The sequence below is a fragment of the Musca autumnalis genome, unplaced genomic scaffold (genome assembly GCF_047663935.1).
Source record: "Musca autumnalis isolate F117 unplaced genomic scaffold, ASM4766393v1 scaffold_4, whole genome shotgun sequence".
NCBI classification, from domain to species: Eukaryota; Metazoa; Arthropoda; class Insecta; order Diptera; family Muscidae; genus Musca; species Musca autumnalis.
The window spans coordinates 105038610-105050451 of record NW_027411977.1 but is presented as its reverse complement, the minus strand read 5'-3'; the positions used below and the strand labels follow the sequence as shown (position 1 = coordinate 105050451).

Sequence of the window (11842 nt, the reverse complement as noted above, 5' to 3'; positions counted from 1 at the left end):
GATTCCAGCTCTATCCGTTCCCCCAAATCCAAATTGTACCACAGGTAGTACCACTTAGTAATTTTCGTACCCTTACTACCTCAGTCCTACACTCCAATAGTTATCCTAATTTCAAATTTCAGGACTCAAACACTATCCGTCACCCAAATCCAAATTCTACCTCTATAGCCTACCGCGAACGGGTTGCAAATTCTAACTCTTTTCGTTTACTAAAATTCATACTTTAAATTAAAATAAATAAAATTAAAATACTTAAAATTCAGGATTCCAGTTCTATCCGTTCACCCAAATCCAAATTGTAATAAATTTAGTACCATTTAGTACTTTTCGTACACATAAATACGAATTTCCCAAATTTCCCCAATCCTATGCTCCAACAATAATCTCAATTTCAAATTTCAGGATTTCAGCTCTGTCCGTTCACTCGAATCCATATTGTACCACATTTAGTACTTTTCGAACACATAAGTACGAATTTTCAAAACCACCCTCATATCTCAGTCCTACACTTCACAGTAATCTTAATTCCAAATTTCAGGTTTCCAGCTACATACATACGTTCACCCAAATCCAGATTGAACTAAATTTAGTACTTTTCGTACCCATAAGTACGAATTTTCAAAACTACCTCAATTCTACACCCCACCAGTAATCTCAATTCCAAATTTCGAGATTCCAACTATATCCGTTCACCCAAATCCCCATTGTCCCAAATTTAGTACCATTTAGTACTTTTCATTCACATAAGTAAGAATTTCCAAAACTTCCCCAGTCCTACACTCCAACAGTAATATCAATTCCAAATTTCAGGAATCCAGCTCTATCCGTTCACCCAAATCCAAATTGTACTAAATTTAGTACCATTTAGTACTTTTCGTACACTCATGTTTCCAAAAACCCTTTGGTGCATCTTTCTTACTCTTCATCAGTGATCCTCAGTCCAAATTTGAGGAATCAAGCTCTATCCGTTCACCCAAATCGAAACTGTACCAAATTTAGTGCTATTTAGTATTTTTCGTACCCTATGTACGAATTTCCAAAACTTCCACAATACTAAACCCCACCAGTAATCTCAGTTCCAAATTTAGAGATTCCAGCGCTATCCGTTCACCCAAATCCCCATTATACAAAATTTAGTTCCATTTAGTACTTTCCGTACACATAAGTACTAATTTCCAAAACCACCCTCATATCTCAATCCTACACTTCAACAGTAATATTAATTCCAAATTTCAGGTTTCCAGCTCTATCCGTTCATTCAAATCCAAATTATACTAAATTTAGTATTATTTAGTACTTTTCGTACCCATAAGTAGGATTTTTCAAAACTACCTCAATCCTACACCCCACCAGTAATCTCAATTCCAAATTTCGAGATTCCAGCTATTATCCGTTCACCCAAATCCAAATTGTATCAAATTTAGTACCATTTAGTACTTTTCATACACATAAGTACGAATTTCCAAAAGTTCTTCAATCCTACACTCCAACAGTAATCTCAATTCCAAATATCAGGATTCCAGCTCTATCCGTTCACCCAAATCCCTATTGTACCAAATTTAGTACTATTTAGTACTTTTCGTACACATAAGCACGAATTTCCAAAACTACCCTCATATCTCAATCCTACACTACAACAGTAACCTTAATTCAAAATTCCAGGTTTCCAGCTCTTTACGTTCACCCAAATCTAAATTGTACTAAATTTAGTACCATTTAGTACTTTTCGTACACATGATTGGTAATTTTCCAAACCATTTCCTTTTAGAAGCACCTGAAGAATGTTATAGCGCCTATAACATAAAGAGCAGAAAGTTTCTTACTAACCACTGCGTTAGTAAGATACTTATATGCCAATGTTATCGCTTATAATATTGGCATGCACAATTATAGAAGTGAAACTAAGGTTTCTTTATGGGATTGCTAAGGCAATTGGACTCAGGTCCGATTTACTTACAGGTTTCGTTCAACAATAAAGGGAATCACAGCAAATTCAATGTTAAACTTACATAGTTTTATTGATGATAGAAGAAAAATGTAGAGATGTGATCCGAGCTCTTGTTCCGCCGAGTGTCAATCCAGAAAGAAAGAATAAAATACATGTGTTGCCCACAGGCAACATCGGAAGAAAAAAAGGAACAAAAGCACGGATAAAATATGTTATAATGTTGCCACATTAGTGGACTTGATATTGGAAATGAATTCAATGTTGTATTACAATAATTACAGGGTGATTAGAATATGACTTCAATTTATAATTCATTTTATAAGAAATATTTCTTAACTATTAAAATTAAAGTAAAAGAATTAAAAAAGGGATAATACATTGAACAATCAGAAATTACATTCAACATCCTCCCGCCTCTTGACAGAAGTCAATTTTCAAATGTGCCATTTAGTCGTTTCAGGGCAATAATCGCTTGTTGGAGAAGTCTACGTTGCTTTGTCATATTGTTCTCACGCTCTACGATGTCAGATGAATTAGTCCCTGATCTCGTCGCTGGCCGTCGTACCCTTCCTGAACCTCTTTGTGCTGGTTGTTGTCTATAGGATGCTGTCGACCTATTGTCATCGCTTCGATCGTCTTCTCTTTGTCTGGATTGTGCATTTCTCAAAAGACTTCGTTGGCCTTGTTGGATTTGCTCATACTTAAACGTTTCCACAGGAGGGAGGTGAAGAAGAGTATGGTGCTCCGAGCCACATCTTGCGCAACCATCTTCGGAAATACATTCGTAGGTTTTGTGAGAGCGAGCAAGACAGTTAAAACAATAGCCAAGGCGCCGCACTTCCCTCCTACGTGTACCTATATCCATCCCGATAAATTTCCTACAGAACCTGAGAGAATGGAAACGATCGCAAACAAGACATTTGTGAATCATAGGATTTCGTGGTGCCCTGTTAAGTAAACGTAAAAGTTAGTTAATAAATTGTTTACATAACGTCATGAAAGAAGGGGAAAATGAATTAGAGAAGAGATAAAGAGAAATGTTTGAGTGTATTATGTGTAGAGAGAAAGTGTTTATATGATTAGGAATGATTATTTTCAGAGAAAAGAGGACACAATCTGGTTATGTCTCTAGTTATAACTCCATTAGAAGTTCGAATATCGACGACTCGTACCAGACCGTCTACTCCAAGATGTATATTTTTTATTCGTCCTAGTTTCCATTCGCATGGGGGCATTTGATCATCCTTGACCACCACAAGTTGGTTGAGATTAATATTTTTTGCGGGAGATTGCCATTTATACCTTCGTTGCAATTCTTTAATGTATTCGTCTTTCCAACGACGAGCGAAGTGATGTTGTTGAGCTTTCAGTTTCTCCCACCTTCCAGTCAATGAAAGGTTATCGGAAGGGGATTCGGGTAATGCTACTAGTGGTGCACCTCGTAGGAAGTGACCTGGAGTTAGGGCTAACAACTCGTGAGAATCGTCGGTTATGGGAGATAAAGGCCGTGAATTGAGCACTGCTTCTATTCGTATGAGTAAAGTGTTGAACTCTTCAAAGGTATAACGATGATTTTGAGCCACTTTTTTGAAGTGAGATTTGAAGGACTTCACTCCAGCTTCCCACAGCCCTCCTTTGTGTGGTGCGTTTGGAGGGATAAACGACCATTCAAGTCCTTGAGGGGCATATTTTTTAACTATGTCTTCAGCAGAGTTATTCAAAAATTGTGTAAATTCATATCGCAATTTTCTTTCAGCTCCAACGAAATTTGTGCCGTTGTCAGACATTACCTTTAAAGGTAACCCTCGGCGCCCTACGAATCGGACAAACGCAGCCAAAAACGAATCAGACGATAGACTTGAGCACAGTTCTAAGTGAATTGCTTTGGTACTAAAGCAGACGAATACGCAGACGTAACTTTTTTGGTATACGGCTTGTCGTATATTTGACGTCTTTGTAGAGAAAGGTCCAGCAAAATCTAAACCAGTGAACGAGAATGGGAGTGAGAAGGTACTTCGCTCTGAGGGAAGAGCCGCCATTATTTGAGTTTGCATTCTTTGTTTGTAGATAGTACATATTTTACAGTTTCTTATGCATTTTTTGATAGATGATCTCAGTCTAGAGATATAATACTCTTCGCGAACTGTTCTTAGCATTAGACTGTTTTCCGCATGAAGCAAGGCGTTGTGGATGAAGTTCAAGTATAATATGCTATATAGAGAATCTTTGTGTAGAATTATTGGGTGACTTTCGTTATATGAGAGATTGGAGTTTGTAATTCTTCCATTCACGCGAATAATACCTACTTCATCGATGAAAGGATTGAGAGGGAATAGGGAGCTTTTCTTGTGCACTTTATTAGATTTGATGAGGCTTGAGTATTCTTGATTGTAATGTTGTTTCTGGGACATTCGAATGATAAGATGTTTTATTTCTTTGAATTCTTCATGTGATATATTGAGAGATGTGTATTTTGCAATTTTCCGTGCAATTTTATAAAACCTAAATACGTAGGCAATAACTCGAATTGCTTTATCCCATCGGGAAAATCGTTTAAGAAGATCTTCATCATTATCTAAAGTATGAAAAACATCTATTTTACGAGCTTCGGGAGCATTTTCGTTGATTTCGATGGAACGAGGCCATTCTTCGGGAGGACTACGAAGCCAAATTGGGCCATGCCACCAAAGAGAATTATTAAGGAGTTCCGCTGGTGTACAACCACGCGATCCCAGGTCTGCTGGGTTATCGTGTGTTCGCACATGACGCCAGGAAATATTACCAACATTTCTTATGATTTTTGCAACCCTATTTGCTACATAAGTTTTCCATGTATGAGGAGGTTTTTCTAACCAGCTTAAAGTTATAGAGGAATCGCTCCAGAGATAAAGATCATAGTTATGCAATGGTAATCCAACCGTAATGTGTTTAACTAATTGAGAAAGTAGTACAGCTCCACATAGCTCTAAACGTGGAAGACTTACGGGATCAATTGGGGCTACTTTTGTTTTTGATACAAGTAGTTGTGAATAGATAGAGCTTCCCATCATTACCCTAAGATAGATCGCAGCACAATAAGCCTTTTCGGAGGCATCACAAAATCCATGGATTTGGGAGAGACAAGTAGGCGAAAAGTTTATCCAACGAGGGATTTGGATGTGAGAAATATCGGCTAATGATTTAGAGAATTGATTCCACTTTTGCAATGTGTGTGGTTTTACATTTTCGTCCCATTGTGTTCCTTCGATCCACAATTGCTGTAACATGATTTTTGCTACTACTATGATAGGAGATATCCAACCGGCTGGATCAAAAATTTTTGAAACTATTGATAATATTTGGCGTTTAGAGATTGTAGTAGCTGGTGGTGGGGGATCGACCTTGTAGGAGAACATATCCTGCATAGCATTCCATTGAACTCCTAATGTCTTTGTACCGCTTGTTTCATAAAATTTTAGGAATTTTGAGTCCAGGATATATTCATCCGGAACAGAGTTCAGAATTTCTGGGTAGTTGGAAGTAATTTTTTTCAAGGGAAACCCGGCTGATGTTAACATCTTAATTAATTGGGATAATGAATCGATTGCTGCTTCTGGATTGTGAGCTCCAGATAAGACGTCGTCAACATACATTTCCTTCTTAATAATCTGAGCAGCTTGGGGATATAAGTCTTTTGAATCCTGTGCTAATTGAATTAGAGTTCGCATAGCCAGGTAAGGAGCGCAATTTACTCCAAATGTTACTGTTTTTAAAGCATAGTCAGTTATGGGGGAAGTGGGAGAAGGACGCCAGAGAATTCTTTGGAAATTGGAGTCTTCGGGGTGAACCAGTATCTGTCGATACATTTTCTCGATATCCCCATTGAATACGTATTTGTAAAAACGCCAGCGCAAAATCAATGTCAACAAATCGGATTGAAGTGTGGGACCTACATGCAAAATATCGTTAAGAGAATTTCCGGAATGAGTCTTTTTAGATGCATTAAATACAACTCGAAGCTTCGTACTAACACTCTGAGGTCTTATAACCGCATGGTGTGGTAAATAGAAAGAATTACAAGAACCTGATGACATTGTTTCTTCTGAAGTTGTTGTTTGCATGTGATTAAGGGTTACGTATTCTTGCAGAACGTCATTATAGGCCTTGGAGATTTCGGGCTTATTTTTTAGAGTTTGCTCCATTCTAACGTATTGCATTAATGCCTGAGTTCTTGACGGTGAAATAGGAGATTCCGTTTTATGATTTTCTTTGAAAGGTAGACGTACAATATAGCGACCTTCAGAGTTTCGCACTGTAGTCTTTTGAAATAGGGATTCGCAAAACTCGTCACTAGCGGACAGCGACCTGTTTTCTGGGATTTCTTCTTGCTCCCAAAATTTTCGGAGTTGTTGTGAGAGAGAAATGTCTGAAACTTCAGAAGCTTGAATAGAGAAGGAAGATACTGTTTTTATAGGAACTGGGCCACTAATAATCCAACCAAATATTGTAGCTTGGGCGACCAATGAGGAGGCAATTTCTTTTACTCCATCGAGTAACAATCTAGGAATTACGTTACTTCCTAGTAGTAAGTCGACATGACTTGGAGAGTGGAAATTGGGATCTGCTAAATCTAACTTGTCTAATTCCTCAAACGTTAAATGTGCTTTAGGGAGAAAGAAGCTAGGCAAAAGGCGAGTTATTTTATTTACGACAATCGCTTTCGTCTCGACGACGCGATTGTGAAGATCCGAAAAGAGCGAAACAGTACACAAATGGTTGGAATTTGCCACTATATGTCCTCCTAAACCCCTTATTTGGAAATTTTGTTTCTCTGTGGGTAAAAGAAGGCGCTGTTGTAAGCCTTTGGAAACGAATGACCTTTCTGATCCTTGATCTAAAAAGGCACGAGCTTTGAAAGTTTCCCCATTGTGGAGGATAGAAACAATCGCTGTTGGCAATAAAGTATTTTCTACCGATAAGTCGTTTTTATCAGTTACCATATGAGAGATTGTTTGATGAGTTGATGAGTTTGGAAATTGAGAATAATTTTGAGGCATATCTTCAATGACATTTTGTACCAATGCGCTAACGAAATTCGAATTTTGAGTTGATTTTTGAGAATTTTCTTGAGTTTTTGTGGTATTAAAGTGTAACAAAGTGTGGTGATTTCTTTTGCATTCCATGCAAACAAACCTGCTCTTGCAGTCTTTCCTTAAGTGCTTGTAAGATAAACAATTGAGACATATTTTGTTCTGGGAAACAAACTGGTTACGTTGTGTGGGATTCAATTCAAGAAATTTTGAGCAGTTTCTAAGCGCGTGGGCATCGTTGCAGAGTTTGCATTTGATTTGTACAGTACTCTCGGTTTGAAACGAATTGATGTCTAAACTTTTCTTAGAGCTGTTTCTCGAACCATGAATACTATCAAGTCTTTCAACAACTTCATACCTATTAGATAGAAATTCATTCATTTGTTGCCATTGGGGAAGCTCTCTATGCGACTTAAGCGACTGTTCCCAGAGAGATAGGGTATCATGTGGAAGTTTTGTTGAGCACAAATATACTAGGATGGGATCCCAGTCTTTAGTGGAAATTTTTTGCGCTTGAAGAGCCGCTAAACAATCGTTTATTGTGGTCTGAATTCGTTGCAAGGAGTCGCTGCTTTCAGAATTGATTTCTTTCAGGTTAAACAAAATCCTAAGTTGATTATCTACCAAGATTCTTTTGTTTTCGTAACGAGCTCTGAGCGCTTCCCACGCTAAAGAAAAGTTATCACCACATAATTTATATTTTCGCACAATTCCGGCGGCTTCACCTTTAACTTTAAGCCTTAAATGATATAACTTTTGAACTGATGGGAGTTTAGGATGATCGATATATACCGCTGTGAACATATCTCGGAACGAGGGCCATTCCTCATATCCGCCATGAAATATTTCTGTGTCACAGGGTGGAACTTTAATGCAGGCAAAATTATTCTCTTGATAGGGAGTTGGTGTAGAACTACTTTCGAGAGGAACCACCAAAGTTTTTTGCAAATCAAGCAATTTAGCTTTACATAAGTGAAACGATTTAGTACATGTGGAGTACTTTTCTTGAGCAGATGCCTGAAACTCTTCATCGATATCTTTACTCTTACTAGTAAAAACCTTTCTGTAGGATTTTTGAACATTGGCCCATCTTTCACTAAGATCTTGTAAAACAACTTCTAATGAAGAATCTGTATGCTCACTTTCTGGAATTTTGTCAAGAGATGAGGTAAACATAATCAAATCATCTGAATCGAAAATGAATTCGCTTTTAAGAGCGTCCATTTTGATTAGAGAGACAAATTCTACACGAGATGCAGCAAATGCGAATTGAAAATGTTTTTAATATTTAGCTCTTAACAGATTTTAATCAATAATTGTTCAGTTTCAATATATGCTTTGGCATATGCTGTGAACAAAAGAGGGGGAAAAAATTATGGTATTCGTTGCGAGAAAGTAGATGAGAATCGGGAGAAACTGTAGGAGTGAACCCAAAACAAAATTATTTCCCTTTGAAAAGAGTTATTTTAATTGTTGCGAACTCGGATAATATTTCATTCAGAGAATTCAACAGTGGATGTTCTCCAAAATTCAATATGTTTCACAAAAAAAATCGATTGACCAGTTGATTTATAAAACAACAATTATCTGCGACTTGATATTTTTCTGTTTTAATTCAATAATGCTAGAACAGCAGAGAAATAATTGCAAAACAACCAGGGAATGTTCAAACCAAACAATAATAACAATTTCTTATCGTCATTTGTTTATTTATTTTATACGGACAGACTCAGAGAACAGCTTCTGCACTGTAAACCAGTGGTGAGAGGAACCAAAAAGAGAAGTTGTTTAAGAGAAAATGATATTTAATTCTCCTTGACCATTCACTCTTAACTTCAAAATGTTTAAACAGAAGTACTGTTTAAACAGAGCTGAGCAAAATCGAAAGAGAGGCAAATTTAAGAGAGAATTAATATTTAATTTTTCTTGATGTTTCATTACTTATTTCAACATTTTTTTAAACATTAATGTTGTCTAAAATCGTCCACAATTCAGATTATGAAAAAATATAAATAAAAACTTGCATAAACTTTTAATTGTTTATGGTTGACAAAAAACTAAGAGTACGTTTTCAAAATTTGTGCTAGCACACAGGCGTGCTCACCCCTATTTTAAGTCTTTAATAAGTCACACGTTTATATTTTTCAAATTAAAATTGCGGACATTAATATGTCGATGATTTAAAATGAAGCGAACTTCACACAACGAGATTAAGATTTGCACTTTTCTTTTTAATTGTAAAAGTTTTATTTTGATTTTGAGACAGAGATAATCATTATTGTAAAAAGATATTTTTTGTATCTGACGATTAGTTTTTTATGTTTAATCTGTCAAGCCAAAGTAGGTTGGAATAAATTTTTAAATATTGTTGATGTAAGAGAAGTATAATGTTGATGATGATGTATATTATTGATGAGTTTAAAATATTAAGAGATATTTGACTTACGATTTTCGATTTTCATGTAATGTTATTTTACCTGCTAGTATGACTTAGTAGCAAGTACTCAGGTCTCTTAATAGCGATATGTTGTTTGAGATTGATGTTGAAACAATGTTGCTGGTTATGACTGCTGCTACAGATCTCTTTGATGTGTTTGTTTGGCAACCATGTGAGTATATGGTTCTTCTTTCTAATTGTGTTGCAATGTACAAGTAAGGTGATAATGCAGTTCTCTGAGATAAATTCGATGATGTTTTGTTGGGGTAAACGAATTCCGGTGTTATCGACTGTGGACAAATGTTTTTTAAAAGCAATGTTGCTGCGTAGTTTTGGTGATGTTGCCGTTTAAATTTGATGGTATAATTGTAGGACTATGTAAACTTCAATGACTCACAATGTTGCTGTGGTTAAATTGTGAGATGGTAATGTTGACAATATAATCTTCCGAGAATGTGAGCCACAAACTATCTTTTTATCTATTGTTTCTGCAAAGAGGCTCTCAAATGTTGTGAAGACTTTTTTGTATGTCTCTATTTATCTAATCTGGATGTTGTATATTCACAATCAAAAAATACTTATAAGAGATATAAGGATTATTGGTACTCACGTAAATTTAAATAAGGGAAGAGCTCCGTAAATTGAACTGCGTTAGCGAATTCTGTTGGTCGTTGTGCTTTTGTTCAACAATACTTGTCCTGAGTTAACTTTGCTGGTTGGTTTGGAACGTCAGATGTAAAAACAAGATAGCCAAAATTGGAATTGGTTAAAGATATCCACGCTTATCTTTACTATAATATGTGCTTTCCCTTAACCAAATGTAGTATATTTGACTATGCTAGGTGTTGTGTAAACTCAAGTGCACTGAGGTCGATGGAAAACGAGACTTTTAAGAGATAAATAGAAATGTTATTGAAATGTGTACTCACTCAAATCTGTGGTTTTCTCTTAGATGTTGTGGGTTGTTTGTATTTCGCCGTGATGAAGAGGATTTGTACAAACTCCGTGTCTATGTTCAATTGAATTTTTATTTATTTGAGCAAAGATATGGCTGCAAATTAGTCTATGGGAACTGTGACTAATTCTCCATAAAAACGATCTGAAACAGCTGGGCTTTGTTGTAAAATGTCTGTGGACAATCAGCGTAGAAACGATTTCGCAATTACGCTGAATTTGTGGTAAACAAATTTTTTGTGTGAAAGGCTGTAACACAGCTGAATGAAATGGAGTTCTCGTACACAATTGAAATTCCAGGAAACTCTTTTTCAGCAATATGCTGCCGTATGAACTTCAATGAAAATATCTATCAATGATGTGACGTCTTGTACGCAATGAAGGAGGAACACGCTTTAACACAGGTGGCTTCTGCTTCAGAATTTCGATGGCTACTAAACTTAGTGTTGCTTGATGTTTTTTGGTTAGCCAATGTTGTTTGGAGAACGAGCTAGTTTTTAGTTAAATATATTTGAGAAAACGGGAGAGTTTTCGATGATGTTTACTCTTAAACTCTGATGGAATGGCTCCCCAAATTGACAGTGTTGGGTGATTTGAAACCACTCCGTTTTGTTCTATACTTTTGGAAGTGATGTCTTCTTGCCGTTTGGCCTGTTGTAAAAGTGGTTTGTGGCAATAGTGTCCACTTTGGTTGGTCACTGTTTTACTGAAGCTATCTTTGTTGCAAATAAAAATCACCCAGGCGTTTTGTGAAAATTCTGAATGTGTTGAAAGAAATATTTTTTCTGAAATTGTTGGAATGCGTTATTATTATACGCGAAGGAAAGTTGTTGGAATTAATTTACACGTTTTCCTCTTGTGATTAAGGTTAGGTTTTTCTGTGTTGTTGTATTTTGCTTGCAAATTGCAAAACACCCTTTTGCTCACACAACTTAGAAAATCCACTTATGTGTTTTTAGCACTGATTTATAAAGATTTTTTTCTTTTGTTTTTGGGTTTTAATCTTTTATCACTAACAATTTTGTTCTGCTTTCTAGTAATTTTTCCGTTTGCAATTTAATAAATGTCTACCCAAGAATTGATGCAAATGTCAAACTGTGATAATTCACAATAATGCTGATCGTGTTGCCGTACTAACAGGTGATGGCAAACGAATGATAGAATTGCGTGACGATAAATTGTACAATCGTTCAGTAGCAATGATAGATAGATACATGCAAGTTTCATGTAATTTATTTCACAATTTTTTATGAAATAAATGATTTTCCTCAGGGAAATAAGCGGATAGTAATTCTATAGGTTGGTTTAGAGAATTCTCGAAGGACCATGAAGAATGTTATAGCGCCTATAACATAAAGAGCAGAAAGTTTCTTACTAACCACTGCGTTAGTAAGATACTTATATGCCAATGTTATCGCTTATAATATTGGCATG

At 36.2% G+C, this 11842-nt stretch overlaps 1 long non-coding RNA gene across 2 annotated transcripts; it reads right to left on the bottom strand.

The window, feature by feature from the left end:
- Nucleotides 1-1992: 1992 nt before the first annotated feature.
- Nucleotides 1993-11507, bottom strand: LOC141401006 (uncharacterized). Of its 2 annotated transcripts, none has more exons than XR_012412253.1 (5): nt 11254-11507; nt 10384-11193; nt 10065-10318; nt 9464-10000; nt 1993-2895 (listed from the first exon to the last, which is right to left on the bottom strand). It is a non-coding gene; the product is annotated as an uncharacterized lncRNA (long non-coding RNA). The 2 variants fall into 2 exon arrangements; XR_012412252.1 differs by having other exon boundaries at nt 9495-10000.
- Nucleotides 11508-11842: the final 335 nt, after the last annotated feature.